General features: G+C 41.3%; 1 pseudogene; it reads left to right on the top strand.

Annotated features, from left to right (window-relative positions):
• The first annotated feature begins 536 nt into the window (after positions 1 to 536).
• Positions 537 to 790, top strand: LOC125100915 (small nuclear ribonucleoprotein F-like; annotated as a pseudogene).
• The last annotated feature ends 5,548 nt before the right edge of the window (positions 791 to 6,338 follow it).

The following is a 6,338-nucleotide window of genomic DNA, read 5'->3' as shown; positions in this document are numbered from 1 at the left end:
AGGCTGTGGGTGTTGAAAACTCTTTGGAAGATTTGGTCTGTCATGTTTAGATGGTAGGTGGCAAAAGAAATTCTTTTAAAATTTCAAGATGTTCATTCAATTGTCTCTTGTTTAAGTGTGAATAATAGAATGTTGAATCCAAAAATAATTTGTGCTGGTGCAGTGAAGGCCACTTGGCAGCTCCCAGGGAGGACAGGTTACCACTGGAATGGTGTCTCCAAACTACCCCTTCCTGGCTCTCAGACCACCACCTAGATCACTCCTGCAACTGATTCTCATGAACACAGAGCATTCTCTGTCAAATACAAGCTTAGAAATGGAGAGGTAGTTTCAATAAATTGGAATTTTTATAGGAAAAAGCAGTAAAATATTTTTCATTTGCAACACTGACATGTCCAAAGAAGAAAACTTTACTAATACAGATAAATGAGAAAGTAAAACGAGGATTTGTGCCCAGCTATAGCTACTCCTGTCTCGAGAGACAGACGACAGCTGGGCTGGTGGTGAGTGGCCCACAACATTTGCTTGTAGTTGAGATGAGTTTGCTCCTCGATCCCAAACCTTTCCTCAGGGATTCATGGGAAAGCCAGTATGGTGAAATTCAAGTGAGGAATGGAGTACAAAGCGACCTGGTATCTATAGCTATATGAACATGCAGGTTGCAAACACAGAAGAACACATAGATGAAGCATTGTCTGGACATTTGGGTGAAGTTTTAATAAGATGTAATCATGTCCTTTGTATTAGGGATGTTGAAGAAGAGGAAGAAGATGGGGAAATGAGAGAATAACATCTTTTGTGAGGAATTTTTAAATATATATTTCCAGACAATAAGCATGTTTTTCCTGAAAAAGAAGAGAAGGAAGGAGGGAGGGGGGGACGGGAAGGAGGAGGAGGAAAAACAGAAAGAAGAAGAATGTAGCAAAAGGAAGAGATTGAAAGGCTTCTAATTGGTTGATCTTGTTCCACTGATACCACTAAACATCTGTCTTCAGTTCCCTGATTTCACAACATGGAGTTTCTTGGACACTCCCATGGAACATCTAGATATTCTGTGTAGTGAACAGCCCTTCACACTTTCATACCACTCACATCTTCCCAGCCCCTGGCACGATGGTATTCACTGGTCTGTGACTTTGTTGAAGTTAAAGACCTCAAAAAAATGACCTTTTCCCAAGGCAAGCACAGCTTGCAGACCACAAACTCTCTTTGGTATTCATCATTCTGAGAATCACCTGCCCAGAGTTTCTCTCCCCAGAAGGGAAGAGAGAGACCTTGTGCTTGGTCAGGTGGACCAAGTGCATGCAAAGTCTCTGCCTAGAAAGTAAGCAACATCTATAATTTGGCCATGAATCTCCCTACTGTTTCCAGTTTTCAAATCAATTATTTTTCTGATTTATGCATTCAACAAAAGTTATAGGTATTGGATATACATCCTTGAACCAATCAAACAAATTTAACTCTCTCATTCTAGAGAAAGAAGTTAAGTAATAAACTAAAGAATGAATGAAACAACTACAAAAGTCCAATCCTCTTCCTGTATCCTGGTTTCAAAGAAAACCATGACAATGAAGGTTCTTTATGAAAATTGAAGCCACACCTTTGGACACACCACTATTACAACCCCTTGCCACTAGGTACATATACACCCTATCCCAGAGAGACACTGAAGCTAGACCTGAGAAAGATGTTGGAGTTGCAGATGCATTTGGGGGTTGAAAGTTAATACAAAATTAAGGGTGGTAAGAGTCTCTGACCTGTAGATAAGACTCAGTCCTCTTGGACGTGTAGGATCCCACCTGGTTTCCAGAGATTCCTGGAAAGGAATGTTTGCGTATACCCATAGTAGCATATTCCAGGTGTGATGCCTTTTAGTGACACCATGCTTGTCATTGTACCTAAACCAAACTTAATTTACCTTGTACTATTCTCAGGTTAGCAGCACATAATTCTTTAAAAATTTCTTCCTGCTTAGTTTCATGTTTCTATTCCTATTATGGGAAATATAAGATTTTGGCAAATGAGTATTACTTGGAGGAACCATGTGTTAGTTGTCAGCTTATCATCCCTTGGAGAGATCCTGGCTGAAAGTGAATCTAAGATGGAGGAAAGCAAAGCATAAATGTGGAAAGAGGAACAGATATCTGATCACAAGGGTATTATTTTATGATTGTTACTGCTGTTGCTGTCACTGTGGATACACGGGTAGAAGTTCAATTTGAAATGGCATCTGAGAGTTCTATGTTCCAAGTGCTACCCACTGCTGGTGCACATCTGAGCCACCTGTAGAGTTTAGGACAGAACGTATATTAAGGACTTTCCCTGGGATCTTCACACTTGATCTTAGCCAAAAGGCCGAGAAGCGATTCTCTGGGATCTTCAGATTAGTAAGTCTGAAGTAGGGTCCAGGAATCTTGAATTCAAAGAGATTCTCCAGGTGATTCTAAAGTAAAGCCAGTGCCAAGAACCACTGATCTTGGCTGATTTTATCCTCCAATAGAGAAGTACATCAGTGGTTCCTGTGGAAGCACTGGTGCCCCAGAGTTCCCGAACCCATTCATTCTCTTAATGGGCAAGAGATACACATACAAATTACATGCAATCATTATAATGCTAAACTTGGTCCTTTTGCACTTCCCCACTTTGATACTAACTTGTGCCCAGGAACAACCCAAGACCATTTTCTCCCTCCTTTTCTGTTAGCCATTTGTGCGTGCATGTGTGTGTGTGCGTGTGTGTGTGTGTAGCTAGAGGGAAGGAAGAGAGGGAGCTCCTCAGCAGTTTCCTTGTTCTTCATATGGCAGTTTCTGGACTCTTCTGTGCTTCACCCAGAAGGATAAAGAGCATTTTAAATATGCTTCCCTGGAAGCTATGTTTGTTGGATTGCGACTGTAAGATAAGTTACTCAGGTCATATTCCTAGTGACATACGCACCTCAGAATGGCCTATCCTCCCTAATTCCTTCTTCCCTCCAGCTTTCTGAACCACCCTGATCCTTGTTGAACAGCAGCATCAATATTTCCATGTTCTCTGAAGACACACTTTTGATTAGATTCATCATGCCATGGGAAGGGCTGTACATGTCCACAGCAGAACAGTATTCAGTGGATATGTAAAAGGTCAGACAAGGTGGAAGAGAAGCAGGAAAATGTCACACTTAAATGAAGGATACATTATGTTCATCAGAGGGTTTATACTTAAAGGAAAATAAAACTCCATGGTTGCATGTGAACACAGAACCTTAATGTAACCTAATCAATGCATTTATACTGTAAAATAAGCCAGAATCCAATAATACATTATAAAATATCTACACATTGTGGAGGGGCAGAGTTGTCAAACCAGGTCTATAAATTCTCACCAAGAGACACATACTGAGCTTTTACCTGGTAACTGTATTAAAACAGTAAATCTTATTAAGCATTGCTTTTTAACTAAGTAGCAACACTCCAAAGATCTACTGTGAAAAGACAAAGATGTGAGTGAGTAGAACTGAGTGGCATTACGGAAACAAATGCATAGATTGACTGAAAGCGAACTTAGACTGGATTTTACCTCAGACAGCAGGATGGTCCTGTGGACTTTAGCCAAATATCTTTAAAGGAAAAGTGAAACCTCCGCCTGGTGTGTATACATGTGTAAGAGCATGCACATGTGTGCATATACACAATAATTTTAGATTAAGAATGAAGTATTTCTGGGCACATGGCCATTAATCAAAATATGTAAAAATTTTAAAACCCCAAATTCCTGTTAAGGCCTTTTGCAGAAGAGAGAACAAAGATGTCTGAAGAGGCCAGACAAGGCTGCTATACATTTGCCATAGACTGAATAGTGTGTCCCCAAAAAATTAATGTTGAAATCTAATTGCTGGTGGGATGGTATTTGTAGGTGGAGCCTTTGGGAAGTGCTGAGGTCACGAGGTTGGGGCCCTGATGAACGGGATTAGTATCCTTATGAGAAAGACCCCCAGAACTTTCTCTCCCCTTCCACCCTGTGAGAACACAGAAGGAAAATGGCAGTCTATGAACCAGGAAATGGGCTCTCAGCAGACACAGAATCTGCCAGCACCCTGATCTTGGACTTCCTAGCCTCCAGAAGAGTGAAAAATAAATTTCTGGTGTTTACAAGCCACCCACTCTAAGGTATCCTATTATAGCATCCAAAATGGACTAAAATAACCTTCTTGCTTTTAAAATACAGCTCCTTAGCTAGAACCGTCAGGTAAGGTAAAAAGACATGGGTGGATGGTTAGCTTTGGCAACTTAGAGAACAATGTAAGTCTACAGTGGTGGTTCAACATGAGACAATATAATCATGGAATAGCTAAATACAATCTGTTACATTTTTCCAAAAGCAGCAAAAATGGGAGCATCTGTCACACTGTTATTAATACATGATGTACATCGAGGCGTGTAGGTACATACGAAGGAACGGGGACGTGTCAACATAAGGCAGAGAAACAGATGGTATGCTCCTTTAAACATGTTTTCTTGTCAACTTTGGTAGAACAAATGCTCCTGCTATGCTTTAATTTGTAAAGTATATATTTATTTTTAAAGTGAGAATGTCTACCACATAAAAAAATTTAATAGTTCAATGTTTCTTAAAAATGATTTATCTCTTGTGCAGTACTTTCTGAGCCAAGTAACCAATTTTATTTAAAAATTGAAAAATGACAGAGCATTATTTTTAGAGCAATTTTTCTACTCATGCCCTCTAACCTCTAAAGGACTCAGGCCTATGATGACATGCACAGAAAGCAACAAAACTGTCAACATCTATATTTATTTCTTGACGAGAGCTATCTAATCAGAGATTAGATGATGCCTTTGTGACCACAGTTCTCAAATGGATGTGATTATTCTATCTTACTACTTTTAGAAATATGATTTATAGCTCCCTTCTGCTTATTTTTCACTGAGTATGTCTATTATGTTTCCTTTTAAAGGTTGTATTAAAAAAAAGAAAACATTTGACTTAATGTAAAAGCAGAAAAAGAAATTGGCAACCTGGCAGAAACAATTTGAGGTAAAAAATCTATTCAGGGAACATGAGTTTTAGATACATGACTGCTGTTTCTCCCAGGCCTGGATATGCTTTCTTTGGCTCTAGGGCCCGTGGCCTCCATCTTAGTAAGGTCCAAAGAGAGGCCTGGCTGTAGTGATCTAAAGCTTGGAGCAGGGGTGTGGCCTCCTGGGCTTCGGTAATATTCCATGGTACCTTCTGATGTCCCATGTCTATCATGATAGCTGGACCTGAGAATGATTCAGCACTCAGCAGCCTCCTCCCCCGGGGGGTTCCATTTAGTTTAGTATCCACTTCTCAACATGTAAGGGGAAACTTCACTCTGATCCATTTAAACACTTGCTCAAAAACATCCAATGATTTGTCATTGCTGCCAAGGGTCCTCTCCAGTTCCCATGCTATTTTCCTCTCTGTCCTTATCACCTCTGGCTCCTGAAAAGTGCTATGCATTTTATTGAATGAAAATCTGTCATATTTTCTCTTCCTAACATCATGTCTTCTCCCACGTGGTCCCCTCTGCCAGGAATGAACCACCCATCACAGAGCAAGATCCCAGCTGTTCTCCTATTCCAGTTTAGCCACCACCTTCTCTACAACCCCCCCCCCCCCCCCCGCGATTCTTCCAAACAGAAAACACCTCTCAACGATCAGATGAAAGGCTTTTTATTACCATCTTCAAAGGCCACTGCATCGATTATCTGTATACACAATGGTCTTCTCCCTCAAGGAGAAGCGTCTTGAGGGCAGTTACCATCTTGATGGCTCTCTTGTGTATCCCATGACTGAGCACAGGTCTGGCACAGAAAAGGTGCTCCAGAGTGGTTGGCCCAATTCATGGTTCAGTAAAGCTCTTGTTCCTAGTTTGGGGAAGTTGAAAGTGGTGAGTTCTAGCCCAGAGGGTGCTAAGAGGCAAGGACAGCTCTTGGGTGAGTTCACTGTCCATACCATAACACACTCACCTCTGGGAGGAACCACAGTGTCAGCAGCCACAAAACCTTAATATCATCACAAACACATTCCTGTTACATTCTTACAAGAGGCCTATCTTCCCTGAAGTCAGCTGTTCTCTGCACCTGGGCGATGGGCATGGTCTCCTGGCCATCCTGCTCCAGCTCTGCTAGTATGGTGGAGGGCCATCATAACTCAAAGCAAATGCAGCAGCAGCAGCAGCCAACTTCCCTGCCTGGGACCCTTCCAAACAAGAAACAGAGTTCATTTTTGGCCAGTGGATCAGCACACAGTTCTGCTGTTTCACCCTTCAGGACTATCTCCTGAATCTATATCCCTCCAGCTCATGTTTTGATCTGGGG

Source organism: Lutra lutra, chromosome 5 (assembly GCF_902655055.1).
Source record: "Lutra lutra chromosome 5, mLutLut1.2, whole genome shotgun sequence".
NCBI classification, from domain to species: domain Eukaryota; kingdom Metazoa; phylum Chordata; class Mammalia; order Carnivora; family Mustelidae; genus Lutra; species Lutra lutra.
The sequence above is the reverse complement of the archived record's forward strand: the minus strand, read 5'-3'. Positions and strand labels throughout refer to the sequence as shown.